Below are 14,455 nucleotides of genomic sequence, written 5' to 3' on the forward strand. Positions count from 1 at the left end.
CAACTGGCTTTTGCAGGAGCGTGAAAGAAAATCGTTCCTCTTTCTTTGAGATGCATGTGAAAGGTCAATCAAATAATCCACACAATTGCGACACATGTCCCAACACCGGTGTACTTCTGCTGGAAATAGTGACAGCCAATGTTAAATATGAAAAAGAAAGGAAAGTTCTCATCATGAAAAGGATAGCAAAAGGCCATATAATTGGACAGTCAGTTGCTGGACGTGGCACAAGGAAGTGATATATGCAACTGTAAACCATTGTAAAAGAAAAGGCTCCAGGGGGAGTCGAACCCTCGACCTTCTGCTTACTAGGCAGACGCTCTAACCAACTGAGCTATAGAGCCGTTGGGATAGGCTAAACTACAGTAGTCTATAACCCATTTATTTATCAACTGGCTTTTGCAGGAGCGTGAAAGAAAATCGTTCCTCTCTCTTTGAGATGCATGTGACAGGTCATTCAAAAATCCAAACAATTGCGACACATGTCCCAACACTGGTGTACTTCTGCTGGAAATAGTGACAGCCAATGTTAAATATGAAAAAGAAAGGAAAGTTCTCATCATGAAAAGGATAGCAAAAAGCAACGTTATTGGACAGTCAGTTGCTGGACGTGGCACAAGGAAGTGATATATACAACTGTAAACCATTGTAAAAGAAAAGGCTCCAGGGGGAGTCGAACCCTCGACCTTCTGCTTACTAGGCAGACGCTCTAACCAACTGAGCTATAGAGCCGTTGGGATACGCTAAACTACAATAGTCTATAACCCATTTATTAATCAACTGGCTTTTGCAGGAGCGTGAAAGAAAATCGTTCCTCTTTCTTTGAGATGCATGTGACAGGTCAATCAAATAATCCAAACAATTGCGACACATGTCCCAACACTGGTGTACTTCTGCTTGAAATAGTGACAGCCAATGTTAAATATGAAAAAGAAAGGAAAGTTCTCATCATGAAAAGGATAGCAAAAGGCCACGTTATTGGACAGTCAGTTGCTGGACGTGGCACAAGGAAGTGATATATGCAACTGTAAACCATTGTAAAAGAAAAGGCTCCAGGGGGAGTCGAACCCTCGACCTTCTGCTTACTAGGCAGACGCTCTAACCAACTGAGCTATAGAGCCGCTGAAAACGCTCAACTACAATAGTCTATAACCCATTTATTTATGAACTGGCTTTTGCAGGAGCGTGAAAGAAAATCGTTCCTCTTTCTTTGAGATGCATGTGAAAGGTCAATCAAATAATCCAAACAATTGCGACACATACCCCAACACTGGTATACTTCTGCTTGAAATAGTGACAGCCAATGTTAAATATGAAAAAGAAAGGAAAGTTCTCATCATGAAAAGGATAGCAAAAGGCCACGTTATTGGACAGTCAGTTGCTGGAAGTGGCACAAGGAAGTGATATATGCAACTGTAAACCATTGTAAAAGAAAAGGCTCCAGGGGGAGTCGAACCCTCGACCTTCTGCTTACTAGGCAGACGCTCTAACCAACTGAGCTATAGAGCCATTGGAATACGCTCAACTACAATAGTCTATAACCCATTTATTTATCAACTGGCTTTTGCAGGAGCGTGAATGAAAATCGTTCCTCTTTCTTTGAGATGCATGTGACAGGTCAATCAAATAATCCAAACAATTGCGACACATACCCCAACACTGGTATACTTCTGCTTGAAATAGTTACAGCCAATGTTAAATATGAAAAAGAAAGGAAAGTTCTCATCATGAAAAGAATAGCAAAAGGCCACGTTATTGGACAGTCAGTTGCTGGACGTGGCACAAGGAAGTGATATATGCAACTGTAAACCATTGTAAAAAAGGCTCCAGGGGGAGTCGAACCCTCGACCTTCTGCTTACTAGGCAGACGCTCTAACCAACTGAGCTATAGAGCCGTTGGGATACGCTAAACTACAATAGTCTATAACCCATTTATTTATCAACTGGCTTTTGCAGGAGCGTGAAAGAAAATCGTTCCTCTTTCTTTGAGATGCATGTGACAGGTCAATCAATTAATCCAAACAATTGCGACACATGTCCCAACACTGGTATACTTCTGCTTGAAATAGTGACAGCCAATGTTAAATATGAAAAAGAAAGGAAAGTTCTCATCATGAAAAGGATAGCAAAAGGCCACGTTGTTGGACAGTCAGTTGCTGGACGTGGCACAAGGAAGTGATATATGCAACTGTAAACCATTGTAAAAGAAAAGGCTCCAGGGGGAGTCGAACCCTCGACATTCTGCTTACTAGGCAGACGCTCTAACCAACTGAGCTATAGAGCCGTTGGGATCGGCCAAACTACAGTAGTCTATAACCCATTTATTTATCAACTGGCTTTTGCAGGAGCGTGAAAGAAAATCGTTCCTCTTTCTTTGAGATGCATGTGACAGGTCAATCAAATAATCCAAACAATTGCGACACATATCCCAACACTGGTGTACTTCTGCTTGAAATAGTGACAGCCAATGTTAAATATGAAAAAGAAAGGAAAGTTCTCATCATGAAAAGAATAGCAAAAGGCCACGTTATTGGACAGTCAGTTGCTGGACGTGGCACAAGGAAGTGATATATGCAACTGTAAACTATTGTAAAAGAAAAGGCTCCAGGGGGAGTCGAACCCTCGATCTTCTGCTTACTAGGCAGACGCTCTAACCAACTGGGCTATAGAGCCGTTGGGATACGTTAAACTACAATAGCCTATAACCCATTTATTTATCAACTGACTTTTGCAGGAGCGTGAAAGAAAATCGTTCCTCTTTCTTTGAGATGCATGTGACAGGTCAATCAAATAATCCACACAATTGCGACACATGTCCCAACACTGGTGTACTTCTGCTTGAAATAGTGACAGCCAATGTTAAATATGAAAAAGAAAGGAAAGTTCTCATCATGAAAAGAATAGCAAAAGGCCACGTTATTGGACAGTCAGTTGCTGGACGTGGCACAAGGAAGTGATATATGCAACTGTAAACCATTGTAAAAGAAAAGGCTCCAGGGGGAGTCGAACCCTCGACCTTCTGCTTACTAGGCAGACGCTCTAACCAACTGAGCTATAGAGCCGTTGGGATAGACTACAATAGTCTATAACCCATTTATTTATCAACTGGCTTTTGCAGGAGCGTGAAAGAAAATCGTTCCTCTTTCTTTGAGATGCATGTGAAAGGTCAATCAAATAATCCACACAATTGCGACACATGTCCCAACACCGGTGTACTTCTGCTGGAAATAGTGACAGCCAATGTTAAATATGAAAAAGAAAGGAAAGTTCTCATCATGAAAAGGATAGCAAAAGGCCATATAATTGGACAGTCAGTTGCTGGACGTGGCACAAGGAAGTGATATATGCAACTGTAAACCATTGTAAAAGAAAAGGCTCCAGGGGGAGTCGAACCCTCGACCTTCTGCTTACTAGGCAGACGCTCTAACCAACTGAGCTATAGAGCCGTTGGGATAGGCTAAACTACAGTAGTCTATAACCCATTTATTTATCAACTGGCTTTTGCAGGAGCGTGAAAGAAAATCGTTCCTCTCTCTTTGAGATGCATGTGACAGGTCATTCAAAAATCCAAACAATTGCGACACATGTCCCAACACTGGTGTACTTCTGCTGGAAATAGTGACAGCCAATGTTAAATATGAAAAAGAAAGGAAAGTTCTCATCATGAAAAGGATAGCAAAAAGCAACGTTATTGGACAGTCAGTTGCTGGACGTGGCACAAGGAAGTGATATATACAACTGTAAACCATTGTAAAAGAAAAGGCTCCAGGGGGAGTCGAACCCTCGACCTTCTGCTTACTAGGCAGACGCTCTAACCAACTGAGCTATAGAGCCGTTGGGATACGCTAAACTACAATAGTCTATAACCCATTTATTAATCAACTGGCTTTTGCAGGAGCGTGAAAGAAAATCGTTCCTCTTTCTTTGAGATGCATGTGACAGGTCAATCAAATAATCCAAACAATTGCGACACATGTCCCAACACTGGTGTACTTCTGCTTGAAATAGTGACAGCCAATGTTAAATATGAAAAAGAAAGGAAAGTTCTCATCATGAAAAGGATAGCAAAAGGCCACGTTATTGGACAGTCAGTTGCTGGACGTGGCACAAGGAAGTGATATATGCAACTGTAAACCATTGTAAAAGAAAAGGCTCCAGGGGGAGTCGAACCCTCGACCTTCTGCTTACTAGGCAGACGCTCTAACCAACTGAGCTATAGAGCCGCTGAAAACGCTCAACTACAATAGTCTATAACCCATTTATTTATGAACTGGCTTTTGCAGGAGCGTGAAAGAAAATCGTTCCTCTTTCTTTGAGATGCATGTGAAAGGTCAATCAAATAATCCAAACAATTGCGACACATACCCCAACACTGGTATACTTCTGCTTGAAATAGTGACAGCCAATGTTAAATATGAAAAAGAAAGGAAAGTTCTCATCATGAAAAGAATAGCAAAAGGCCACGTTATTGGACAGTCAGTTGCTGGACGTGGCACAAGGAAGTGATATATGCAACTGTAAACCATTGTAAAAAAGGCTCCAGGGGGAGTCGAACCCTCGACCTTCTACTTACTAGGCAGACGCTCTAACCAACTGAGCTATAGAGCCGTTGGGATACGCTAAACTACAATAGTCTATAACCCATTTATTTATCAACTGGCTTTTGCAGGAGCGTGAAAGAAAATCGTTCCTCTTTCTTTGAGATGCATGTGAAAGGTCAATCAAATAATCCACACAATTGCGACACATGTCCCAACACTGGTGTACTTCTGCTGGAAATAGTGACAGCCTATGTTAAATATGAAAAAGAAAGGAAAGTTCTCATCATGAAAAGGATAGCAAAAGGCCACGTTATTGGACACTCAGTTGCTGGACGTGGCACAAGGAAGTGATATATGCAACTGTAAACCATTGTAAAAGAAAAGGCTCCAGGGGGAGTCGAACCCTCGACCTTCTGCTTACTAGGCAGACGCTCTAACCAACTGAGCTATAGAGCCGTTGGGATACGCTAAACTACAGTAGTCTATAACCCATTTATTAATCAACTGGCTTTTGCAGGAGCGTGAAAGAAAATCGTTCCTCTTTCTTTGAGATGCATGTGAAAGGTCAATCAAATAATCCACACAATTGCGACACATGTCCCAACACTGGTGTACTTCTGCTGGAAATAGTGACAGCCAATGTTAAATATGAAAAAGAAAGGAAAGTTCTCATCATGAAAAGGATAGCAAAAGGCCACGTTATTGGACAGTCAGTTGCTGGAAGTGGCACAAGGAAGTGATATATGCAACTGTAAACCATTGTAAAAGAAAAGGCTCCAGGGGGAGTCGAACCCTCGACCTTCTGCTTACTAGGCAGACGCTCTAACCAACTGAGCTATAGAGCCATTGGAATACGCTAAACTACAATAGTCTATAACCCATTTATTTATCAACTGGCTTTTGCAGGAGCGTGAATGAAAATCGTTCTTCTTTCTTTGAGATGCATGTGACAGGTCAATCAAATAATCCAAACAATTGCGACACATACCCCAACACTGGTATACTTCTGCTTGAAATAGTGACAGCCAATGTTAAATATGAAAAAGAAAGGAAAGTTCTCATCATGAAAAGAATAGCAAAAGGCCACGTTATTGGACAGTCAGTTGCTGGACGTGGCACAAGGAAGTGATATATGCAACTGTAAACCATTGTAAAAGAAAAGGCTCCAGGGGGAGTCGAACCCTCGACCTTCTGCTTACTAGGCAGACGCTCTAACCAACTGAGCTATAGAGCCGTTGGGATAGACTACAATAGTCTATAACCCATTTATTTATCAACTGGCTTTTGCAGGAGCGTGAAAGAAAATCGTTCTTCTTTCTTTGAGATGCATGTGAAAGGTCAATCAAATAATCCACACAATTGCGACACATGTCCCAACACCGGTGTACTTCTGCTGGAAATAGTGACAGCCAATGTTAAATATGAAAAAGAAAGGAAAGTTCTCATCATGAAAAGGATAGCAAAAGGCCATATAATTGGACAGTCAGTTGCTGGACGTGGCACAAGGAAGTGATATATGCAACTGTAAACCATTGTAAAAGAAAAGGCTCCAGGGGGAGTCGAACCCTCGACCTTCTGCTTACTAGGCAGACGCTCTAACCAACTGAGCTATAGAGCCGTTGGGATAGGCTAAACTACAGTAGTCTATAACCCATTTATTTATCAACTGGCTTTTGCAGGAGCGTGAAAGAAAATCGTTCCTCTCTCTTTGAGATGCATGTGACAGGTCATTCAAAAATCCAAACAATTGCGACACATGTCCCAACACTGGTGTACTTCTGCTTGAAATAGTGACAGCCAATGTTAAATATGAAAAAGAAAGGAAAGTTCTCATCATGAAAAGGATAGCAAAAAGCAACGTTATTGGACAGTCAGTTGCTGGACGTGGCACAAGGAAGTGATATATACAACTGTAAACCATTGTAAAAGAAAAGGCTCCAGGGGGAGTCGAACCCTCGACCTTCTGCTTACTAGGCAGACGCTCTAACCAACTGAGCTATAGAGCCGTTGGGATAGGCTAAACTACAGTAGTCTATAACCCATTTATTAATCAGCTGGCTTTTGCAGGAGCGTGAAAGAAAATCGTTCCTCTTTCTTTGATATGCATGTGACAGGTCATTCAAATAATCCACACAATTGCGACACATGTCCCAACACTGGTGTACTTCTGCTTGAAATAGTGATAGCCAATGTTAAATATGAAAAAGAAAGGAAAGTTCTCATCATGAAAAGGATAGCAAAAGGCCACGTTATTGGACAGTCAGTTGCTGGACGTGGCACAAGGAAGTGATATATGCAACTGTAAACCATTGTAAAAGAAAAGGCTCCAGGGGGAGTCGAACCCTCGACCTTCTGCTTACTAGGCAGACGCTCTAACCAACTGAGCTATAGAGCCGTTGGGATAGGCTAAACTACAGTAGTCTATAACCCATTTATTAATCAGCTGGCTTTTGCAGGAGCGTGAAAGAAAATCGTTCCTCTTTCTTTGAGATGCATGTGACAGGTCATTCAAATAATCCACACAATTGCGACACATGTCCCAACACTGGTGTACTTCTGCTGGAAATAGTGACAGCCAATGTTAAATATGAAAAAGAAAGGAAAGTTCTCATCATGAAAAGGATAGCAAAAAGCCACGTTATTGGACAGTCAGTTGCTGGACGTGGCACAAGGAAGTGATATATACAACTGTAAACCATTGTAAAAGAAAAGGCTCCAGGGGGAGTCGAACCCTCGACCTTCTGCTTACTAGGCAGACGCTCTAACCAACTGAGCTATAGAGCCATTGGAATACGCTCAACTACAATAGTCTATAACCCATTTATTTATCAACTGGCTTTTGCAGGAGCGTGAAAGAAAATCGTTCTTCTTTCTTTGAGATGCATGTTACACACCAATCAAATAATCCACACAATTGCGACACATGTCCCAACACTGGTGTACTTCTGCTTGAAATAGTGACAGCCAATGTTAAATATGAAAAAGAAAGGAAAGTTTTCATCAAGAAAAAGATAGCAAAAAGCAACGTTATTGGACAGTCAGTTGCTGGACGTGGCACAAGGAAGTGATATATGCAACTGTAAACCATTGTAAAAGAAAAGGCTCCAGGGGGAGTCGAACCCTCGACCTTCTGCTTACTAGGCAGACGCTCTAACCAACTGAGCTATAGAGCCGTTGGGAAAGGCTAAACTACAGTAGTCTATAACCCATTTATTTATCAACTGGCTTTTGCAGGAGCGTGAAAGAAAATCGTTCCTCTCTCTTTGAGATGCATGTGACAGGTCATTCAAAAATCCAAACAATTGCGACACATGTCCCAACACTGGTGTACTTCTGCTTGAAATAGTGACAGCCAATGTTAAATATGAAAAAGAAAGGAAAGTTCTCATCATGAAAAGGATAGCAAAAAGCAACGTTATTGGACAGTCAGTTGCTGGACGTGGCACAAGGAAGTGATATATACAACTGTAAACCATTGTAAAAGAAAAGGCTCCAGGGGGAGTCGAACCCTCGACCTTCTGCTTACTAGGCAGACGCTCTAACCAACTGAGCTATAGAGCCGTTGGGATAAGCTAAACTACAGTAGTCTATAACCCATTTATTAATCAGCTGGCTTTTGCAGGAGCGTGAAAGAAAATCGTTCCTCTTTCTTTGAGATGCATGTGACAGGTCATTCAAATAATCCACACAATTGCGACACATGTCCCAACACTGGTGTACTTCTGCTTGAAATAGTGATAGCCAATGTTAAATATGAAAAAGAAAGGAAAGTTCTCATCATGAAAAGGATAGCAAAAGGCCACGTTATTGGACAGTCAGTTGCTGGACGTGGCACAAGGAAGTGATATATGCAACTGTAAACCATTGTAAAAGAAAAGGCTCCAGGGGGAGTCGAACCCTCGACCTTCTGCTTACTAGGCAGACGCTCTAACCAACTGAGCTATAGAGCCGTTGGGATAGGCTAAACTACAGTAGTCTATAACCCATTTATTAATCAGCTGGCTTTTGCAGGAGCGTGAAAGAAAATCGTTCCTCTTTCTTTGAGATGCATGTGACAGGTCATTCAAATAATCCACACAATTGCGACACATGTCCCAACACTGGTGTACTTCTGCTTGAAATAGTGACAGCCAATGTTAAATATGAAAAAGAAAGGAAAGTTCTCATCATGAAAAGGATAGCAAAAAGCAACGTTATTGGACAGTCAGTTGCTGGACGTGGCACAAGGAAGTGATATATACAACTGTAAACCATTGTAAAAGAAAAGGCTCCAGGGGGAGTCGAACCCTCGACCTTCTGCTTACTAGGCAGACGCTCTAACCAACTGAGCTATAGAGCCGTTGGGATAGGCTAAACTACAGTAGTCTATAACCCATTTATTAATCAGCTGGCTTTCGCAGGAGCGTGAAAGAAAATCGTTCTTCTTTCTTTGAGATGCATGTGACAGGTCATTCAAATAATCCACACAATTGCGACACATGTCCCAACACTGGTGTACTTCTGCTTGAAATAGTGATAGCCAATGTTAAATATGAAAAAGAAAGGAAAGTTCTCATCATGAAAAGGATAGCAAAAGGCCACGTTATTGGACAGTCAGTTGCTGGACGTGGCACAAGGAAGTGATATATGCAACTGTAAACCATTGTAAAAGAAAAGGCTCCAGGGGGAGTCGAACCCTCGACCTTCTGCTTACTAGGCAGACGCTCTAACCAACTGAGCTATAGAGCCGTTGGGAAGGGCTAAACTACAATAGTCTATAACCCATTTATTAATCAGCTGGCTTTTGCAGGAGCGTGAAAGAAAATCGTTCCTCTTTCTTTGAGATGCATGTGACAGGTCATTCAAATAATCCACACAATTGCGACACATGTCCCAACACTGGTGTACTTCTGCTTGAAATAGTGACAGCCAATGTTAAATATGAAAAAGAAAGGAAAGTTCTCATCATGAAAAGGATAGCAAAAGGCCACGTTATTGGACAGTCAGTTGCTGGACGTGGCACAAGGAAGTGATATATGCAACTGTAAACCATTGTAAAAGAAAAGGCTCCAGGGGGAGTCGAACCCTCGACCTTCTGCTTACTAGGCAGACGCTCTAACCAACTGAGCTATAGAGCCATTGGAATACGCTAAACTACAATAGTCTATAACCCATTTATTTATCAACTGGCTTTTGCAGGAGCGTGAAAGAAAATCGTTCCTCTTTCTTTGAGATGCATGTTACACACCAATCAAATAATCCACACAATTGCGACACATGTCCCAACACTGGTGTACTTCTGCTTGAAATAGTGACAGCCAATGTTAAATATGAAAAAGAAAGGAAAGTTTTCATCAAGAAAAAGATAGCAAAAAGCAACGTTATTGGACAGTCAGTTGCTGGACGTGGCACAAGGAAGTGATATATGCAACTGTAAACCATTGTAAAAGAAAAGGCTCCAGGGGGAGTCGAACCCTCGACCTTCTGCTTACTAGGCAGACGCTCTAACCAACTGAGCTATAGAGCCGTTGGGATAGGCTAAACTACAATAGTCTATAACCCATTTATTTATCAACTGGCTTTTGCAGGAGCGTGAAAGAAAATCGTTCCTCTTTCTTTGAGATGCATGTGACAGGTCAATCAAATAATCCAAACAATTGCGACACATGTCCCAACACTGGTGTACTTCTGCTTGAAATAGTGACAGCCAATGTTAAATATGAAAAAGAAAGGAAAGTTTTCATCATGAAAAGGATTGCAAAAAGCAACGTTATTGGACAGTCAGTTGCTGGACGTGGCACAAGGAAGTGATATATGCAACTGTAAACCATTGTAAAAGAAAAGGCTCCAGGGGGAGTCGAACCCTCGACCTTCTGCTTACTAGGCAGACGCTCTAACCAACTGAGCTATAGAGCCGTTGGGATAGGCTAAACTACAATAGTCTATAACCCATTTATTTATCAACTGGCTTTTGCAGGAGCGTGAAAGAAAATCGTTCCTCTTTCTTTGAGATGCATGTGACAGGTCAATCAAATAATCCACACAATTGCGACACATGTCCCAACACTGGTGTACTTCTGCTTGAAATAGTGACAGCCAATGTTTAATATGAAAAAGAAAGGAAAGTTTTCATCATGAAAAGAATAGCAAAAAGCCAAGTTATTGGACAGTCAGTTGCTGGACGTGGCACAAGGAAGTGATATATGCAACTGTTAACCATTGTAAAAGAAAAGGCTCCAGGGGGAGTCGAACCCTCGACCTTCTGCTTACTAGGCAGACGCTCTAACCAACTGAGCTATAGAGCCGTTGGGATACGCTAAACTACAATAGTCTATAACCCATTTATTTATCAACTGGCTTTTGCAGGAGCGTGAAAGAAAATCGTTCTTCTTTCTTTGAGATGCATGTGACAGGTCAATCAATTAATCCAAACAATTGCGACACATACCCCAACACTGGTATACTTATGCTGGAAATAGTGACAGCCAATGTTAAATATGAAAAAGAAAGGAAAGTTTTCATCATGAAAAGGATTGCAAAAAGCAACGTTATTGGACAGTCAGTTGCTGGACGTGGCACAAGGAAGTGATATATGCAACTGTAAACCATTGTAAAAGAAAAGGCTCCAGGGGGAGTCGAACCCTCGACCTTCTGCTCACTAGGCAGACGCTCTAACCAACTGAGCTATAGAGCCGTTGGGATAGGCTAAACTACAGTAGTCTATAACCCATTTATTTATCAACTGGCTTTTGCAGGAGCGTGAAAGAAAATCGTTCCTCTTTCTTTGAGATGCATGTGACAGGTCAATCAAATAATCCACACAATTGCGACACATGTCCCAACACTGGTGTACTTTTGCTTGAAATAGTGACAGCCAATGTTAAATATGAAAAAGAAAGGGAAGTTCTCATCATGAAAAGAATAGCAAAAGGCCACGTTATTGGACAGTCAGTTGCTGGACGTGGCACAAGGAAGTGATATATGCAACTGTAAACCATTGTAAAAGAAAAGGCTCCAGGGGGAGTCGAACCCTCGACCTTCTGCTTACTAGGCAGACGCTCTAACCAACTGAGCTATAGAGCCGTTGGGATAGGCTAAACTACAATAGTCTATAACCCATTTATTAATCAACTGGCTTTTGCAGGAGCGTGAAAGAAAATCGTTCCTCTTTCTTTGAGATGCATGTGACAGGTCAATCAAATAATCCACACAATTGCGACACATGTCCCAACACTGGTGTACTTCTGCTTGAAATAGTGACAGCCAATGTTAAATATGAAAAAGAAAGGAAAGTTTTCATCATGAAAAGGATAGCAAAACGCAACGTTATTGGACAGTCAGTTGCTGGACGTGGCACAAGGAAGTGATATATGCAACTGTAAACCATTGTAAAAGAAAAGGCTCCAGGGGGAGTCGAACCCTCGACCTTCTGCTTACTAGGCAGACGCTCTAACCAACTGAGCTATAGAGCCGTTGGGATAGGCTAAACTACAATAGTCTATAACCCATTTATTAATCAACTGGCTTTTGCAGGAGCGTGAAAGAAAATCGTTCCTCTTTCTTTGAGATGCATGTGACAGGTCAATCAAATAATCCAAACAATTGCGACACATGTCCCAACACTGGTGTACTTCTGCTTGAAATAGTGACAGCCAATGTTAAATATGAAAAAGAAAGGAAAGTTTTCATCATGAAAAGGATAGCAAAAAGCCACGTTATTGGACAGTCAGTTGCTGGACGTGGCACAAGGAAGTGATATATGCAACTGTAAACCATTGTAAAAGAAAAGGCTCCAGGGGGAGTCAAACCCTCGACCTTCTGCTTACTAGGCAGACGCTCTAACCAACTGAGCTATAGAGCCATTGGAATACGCTAAACTACAATAGTCTATAACCCATTTATTTATCAACTGGCTTTTGCAGGAGCGTGAAAGAAAATCGTTCTTCTTTCTTTGAGATGCATGTGACAGGTCAATCAAATAATCCACACAATTGCGACACATGTCCCAACACTGGTGTACTTCTGCTGGAAATAGTGACAGCCAATGTTAAATATGAAAAAGAAAGGAAAGTTTTCATCATGAAAAGGATAGCAAAAAGCAACGTTATTGGACAGTCAGTTGCTGGACGTGGCACAAGGAAGTGATATATGCAACTGTAAACCATTGTAAAAGAAAAGGCTCCAGGGGGAGTCGAACCCTCGACCTTCTGCTTACTAGGCAGACGCTCTAACCAACTGAGCTATAGAGCCGTTCGTATAGGCTAAACTACAGTAGTCTATAACCCATTTATTTATCAACTGGCTTTTGCAGGAGCGTGAAAGAAAATCGTTCTTCTTTCTTTTAGATGCATGTGACAGGTCAATCAAATAATCCAAACAATTGCGACACATACCCCAACACTGGTATACTTCTGCTTGAAATAGTGACAGCCAATGTTAAATATGAAAAAGAAAGGAAAGTTTTCATCATGAAAAGGATAGCAAAAGGTCACGTTATTGGACAGTCAGTTGCTGGACGTGGCACAAGGAAGTGCTATATGCAACTGTAAACCATTGTAAAAGAAAAGGCTCCAGGGGGAGTCGAACCCTCGACCTTCTGCTTACTAGGCAGACGCTCTAACCAACTGAGCTATAGAGCCGTTCGTATAGGCTAAACTACATTAGTCTATAACCCATTTATTTATCAACTGGCTTTTGCAGGAGCGTGAAAGAAAATCGTTCCTCTTTCTTTGAGATGCATCTGAAAGGTCAATCAAATAATCCACACAATTGCGACACATGCCCCAACACTGGTATACTTCTGCTTGAAATAGTGACAGCCAATGTTAAATATGAAAAAGAAAGGAAAGTTCTCATCATGAAAAGGATAGCAAAAGGCCACGTTATTGGACAGTCAGTTGCTGGACGTGCCACAAGGAAGTGATATATGCAACTGTAAACCATTGTAAAAGAAAAGGCTCCAGGGGGAGTCAAACCCTCGACCTTCTGCTTACTAGGCAGACGCTCTAACCAACTGAGCTATAGAGCCGTTGGGATAGGCTAAACTACAATAGTCTATAACCTATTTATTTATCAACTGGCTTTTGCAGGAGCGTGAAAGAAAATCGTTCCTCTTTCTTTGAGATGCATGTGACAGGTCAATCAAATAATCCACACAATTGCGACACATGCCCCAACACTGGTATACTTCTGCTTGAAATAGTGACAGCCAATGTTAAATATGAAAAAGAAAGGAAAGTTCTCATCATGAAAAGGATAGCAAAAGGCCACGTTATTGGACAGTCAGTTGCTGGACGTGGCACAAGGAAGTGATATATGCAACTGTAAACCATTGTAAAAGAAAAGGCTCCAGGGGGAGTCAAACCCTCGACCTTCTGCTTACTAGGCAGACGCTCTAACCAACTGAGCTATAGAGCCGTTGGGATAGGCTAAACTACAATAGTCTATAACCCATTTATTTATCAACTGGCTTTTGCAGGAGCGTGAAAGAAAATCGTTCCTCTTTCTTTGAGATGCATGTGACAGGTCAATCAAATAATCCAAACAATTGCGACACATGTCCCAACACTGGTGTACTTCTGCTGGAAATAGTGACAGCCAATGTTAAATATGAAAAAGAAAGGAAAGTTTTCATCATGAAAAGGATAGCAAAAAGCCACGTTATTGGACAGTCAGTTGCTGGACGTGGCACAAGGAAGTGATATATGCAACTGTAAACCATTGTAAAAGAAAAGGCTCCAGGGGGAGTCGAACCCTCGACCTTCTGCTTACTAGGCAGACGCTCTAACCAACTGAGCTATAGAGCCGTTGGGATAGGCTAAACTACAGTGGTCTATAACCCATTTAAATATCAACTGGCTTTTGCAGGAGCGTGAAAGAAAATCGTTCCTCTTTCTTTGAGATGCATGTGACAGGTCAATCAAATAATCCAAACA

General features: G+C 41.6%; 37 non-coding genes across 37 annotated transcripts; all 37 read right to left on the reverse strand.

Moving 5' to 3' along the window:
- Nucleotides 1-270: 270 nt before the first annotated feature.
- Nucleotides 271-344, reverse strand: Trnat-agu. The gene has a single exon. It is a non-coding gene; the product is annotated as a tRNA-Thr (tRNA).
- Nucleotides 345-658: 314 nt separating this feature from the next.
- Trnat-agu lies at nucleotides 659-732 on the reverse strand. Its single transcript has one exon. It is a non-coding gene; the product is annotated as a tRNA-Thr (tRNA).
- A 315-nt stretch (nucleotides 733-1,047) lies between these two features.
- Trnat-agu lies at nucleotides 1,048-1,121 on the reverse strand. Its single transcript has one exon. It is a non-coding gene; the product is annotated as a tRNA-Thr (tRNA).
- A 314-nt stretch (nucleotides 1,122-1,435) lies between these two features.
- On the reverse strand, nucleotides 1,436-1,509 carry Trnat-agu. The gene has a single exon. It is a non-coding gene; the product is annotated as a tRNA-Thr (tRNA).
- A 312-nt stretch (nucleotides 1,510-1,821) lies between these two features.
- Nucleotides 1,822-1,895, reverse strand: Trnat-agu. The gene has a single exon. It is a non-coding gene; the product is annotated as a tRNA-Thr (tRNA).
- Nucleotides 1,896-2,210: 315 nt separating this feature from the next.
- On the reverse strand, nucleotides 2,211-2,284 carry Trnat-agu. The gene has a single exon. It is a non-coding gene; the product is annotated as a tRNA-Thr (tRNA).
- A 315-nt stretch (nucleotides 2,285-2,599) lies between these two features.
- Nucleotides 2,600-2,673, reverse strand: Trnat-agu. Its single transcript has one exon. It is a non-coding gene; the product is annotated as a tRNA-Thr (tRNA).
- Nucleotides 2,674-2,988: 315 nt separating this feature from the next.
- Trnat-agu lies at nucleotides 2,989-3,062 on the reverse strand. The gene has a single exon. It is a non-coding gene; the product is annotated as a tRNA-Thr (tRNA).
- A 310-nt stretch (nucleotides 3,063-3,372) lies between these two features.
- Nucleotides 3,373-3,446, reverse strand: Trnat-agu. The gene has a single exon. It is a non-coding gene; the product is annotated as a tRNA-Thr (tRNA).
- Nucleotides 3,447-3,760: 314 nt separating this feature from the next.
- On the reverse strand, nucleotides 3,761-3,834 carry Trnat-agu. The gene has a single exon. It is a non-coding gene; the product is annotated as a tRNA-Thr (tRNA).
- Nucleotides 3,835-4,149: 315 nt separating this feature from the next.
- Trnat-agu lies at nucleotides 4,150-4,223 on the reverse strand. The gene has a single exon. It is a non-coding gene; the product is annotated as a tRNA-Thr (tRNA).
- Nucleotides 4,224-4,534: 311 nt separating this feature from the next.
- Trnat-agu lies at nucleotides 4,535-4,608 on the reverse strand. The gene has a single exon. It is a non-coding gene; the product is annotated as a tRNA-Thr (tRNA).
- A 315-nt stretch (nucleotides 4,609-4,923) lies between these two features.
- Nucleotides 4,924-4,997, reverse strand: Trnat-agu. Its single transcript has one exon. It is a non-coding gene; the product is annotated as a tRNA-Thr (tRNA).
- A 315-nt stretch (nucleotides 4,998-5,312) lies between these two features.
- Nucleotides 5,313-5,386, reverse strand: Trnat-agu. The gene has a single exon. It is a non-coding gene; the product is annotated as a tRNA-Thr (tRNA).
- Nucleotides 5,387-5,701: 315 nt separating this feature from the next.
- Trnat-agu lies at nucleotides 5,702-5,775 on the reverse strand. Its single transcript has one exon. It is a non-coding gene; the product is annotated as a tRNA-Thr (tRNA).
- Nucleotides 5,776-6,085: 310 nt separating this feature from the next.
- Trnat-agu lies at nucleotides 6,086-6,159 on the reverse strand. The gene has a single exon. It is a non-coding gene; the product is annotated as a tRNA-Thr (tRNA).
- A 314-nt stretch (nucleotides 6,160-6,473) lies between these two features.
- On the reverse strand, nucleotides 6,474-6,547 carry Trnat-agu. The gene has a single exon. It is a non-coding gene; the product is annotated as a tRNA-Thr (tRNA).
- Nucleotides 6,548-6,862: 315 nt separating this feature from the next.
- Trnat-agu lies at nucleotides 6,863-6,936 on the reverse strand. The gene has a single exon. It is a non-coding gene; the product is annotated as a tRNA-Thr (tRNA).
- A 315-nt stretch (nucleotides 6,937-7,251) lies between these two features.
- On the reverse strand, nucleotides 7,252-7,325 carry Trnat-agu. Its single transcript has one exon. It is a non-coding gene; the product is annotated as a tRNA-Thr (tRNA).
- A 315-nt stretch (nucleotides 7,326-7,640) lies between these two features.
- Nucleotides 7,641-7,714, reverse strand: Trnat-agu. Its single transcript has one exon. It is a non-coding gene; the product is annotated as a tRNA-Thr (tRNA).
- A 314-nt stretch (nucleotides 7,715-8,028) lies between these two features.
- Trnat-agu lies at nucleotides 8,029-8,102 on the reverse strand. Its single transcript has one exon. It is a non-coding gene; the product is annotated as a tRNA-Thr (tRNA).
- A 315-nt stretch (nucleotides 8,103-8,417) lies between these two features.
- Nucleotides 8,418-8,491, reverse strand: Trnat-agu. Its single transcript has one exon. It is a non-coding gene; the product is annotated as a tRNA-Thr (tRNA).
- Nucleotides 8,492-8,806: 315 nt separating this feature from the next.
- Nucleotides 8,807-8,880, reverse strand: Trnat-agu. The gene has a single exon. It is a non-coding gene; the product is annotated as a tRNA-Thr (tRNA).
- A 315-nt stretch (nucleotides 8,881-9,195) lies between these two features.
- Trnat-agu lies at nucleotides 9,196-9,269 on the reverse strand. The gene has a single exon. It is a non-coding gene; the product is annotated as a tRNA-Thr (tRNA).
- Nucleotides 9,270-9,584: 315 nt separating this feature from the next.
- Nucleotides 9,585-9,658, reverse strand: Trnat-agu. The gene has a single exon. It is a non-coding gene; the product is annotated as a tRNA-Thr (tRNA).
- Nucleotides 9,659-9,973: 315 nt separating this feature from the next.
- Nucleotides 9,974-10,047, reverse strand: Trnat-agu. Its single transcript has one exon. It is a non-coding gene; the product is annotated as a tRNA-Thr (tRNA).
- A 315-nt stretch (nucleotides 10,048-10,362) lies between these two features.
- Nucleotides 10,363-10,436, reverse strand: Trnat-agu. Its single transcript has one exon. It is a non-coding gene; the product is annotated as a tRNA-Thr (tRNA).
- Nucleotides 10,437-10,751: 315 nt separating this feature from the next.
- On the reverse strand, nucleotides 10,752-10,825 carry Trnat-agu. Its single transcript has one exon. It is a non-coding gene; the product is annotated as a tRNA-Thr (tRNA).
- A 315-nt stretch (nucleotides 10,826-11,140) lies between these two features.
- Trnat-agu lies at nucleotides 11,141-11,214 on the reverse strand. The gene has a single exon. It is a non-coding gene; the product is annotated as a tRNA-Thr (tRNA).
- Nucleotides 11,215-11,529: 315 nt separating this feature from the next.
- On the reverse strand, nucleotides 11,530-11,603 carry Trnat-agu. Its single transcript has one exon. It is a non-coding gene; the product is annotated as a tRNA-Thr (tRNA).
- A 315-nt stretch (nucleotides 11,604-11,918) lies between these two features.
- Nucleotides 11,919-11,992, reverse strand: Trnat-agu. Its single transcript has one exon. It is a non-coding gene; the product is annotated as a tRNA-Thr (tRNA).
- A 315-nt stretch (nucleotides 11,993-12,307) lies between these two features.
- Nucleotides 12,308-12,381, reverse strand: Trnat-agu. The gene has a single exon. It is a non-coding gene; the product is annotated as a tRNA-Thr (tRNA).
- A 315-nt stretch (nucleotides 12,382-12,696) lies between these two features.
- Nucleotides 12,697-12,770, reverse strand: Trnat-agu. Its single transcript has one exon. It is a non-coding gene; the product is annotated as a tRNA-Thr (tRNA).
- Nucleotides 12,771-13,085: 315 nt separating this feature from the next.
- Nucleotides 13,086-13,159, reverse strand: Trnat-agu. The gene has a single exon. It is a non-coding gene; the product is annotated as a tRNA-Thr (tRNA).
- A 315-nt stretch (nucleotides 13,160-13,474) lies between these two features.
- Nucleotides 13,475-13,548, reverse strand: Trnat-agu. Its single transcript has one exon. It is a non-coding gene; the product is annotated as a tRNA-Thr (tRNA).
- A 315-nt stretch (nucleotides 13,549-13,863) lies between these two features.
- Trnat-agu lies at nucleotides 13,864-13,937 on the reverse strand. Its single transcript has one exon. It is a non-coding gene; the product is annotated as a tRNA-Thr (tRNA).
- Nucleotides 13,938-14,252: 315 nt separating this feature from the next.
- Nucleotides 14,253-14,326, reverse strand: Trnat-agu. The gene has a single exon. It is a non-coding gene; the product is annotated as a tRNA-Thr (tRNA).
- Nucleotides 14,327-14,455: the final 129 nt, after the last annotated feature.

Source organism: Haliotis rufescens, unplaced genomic scaffold (assembly GCF_023055435.1).
Source record: "Haliotis rufescens isolate VD_foot unplaced genomic scaffold, xgHalRufe1.0.p SCAF_9, whole genome shotgun sequence".
In the NCBI taxonomy this organism is placed as follows: Eukaryota; Metazoa; Mollusca; class Gastropoda; order Lepetellida; family Haliotidae; genus Haliotis; species Haliotis rufescens.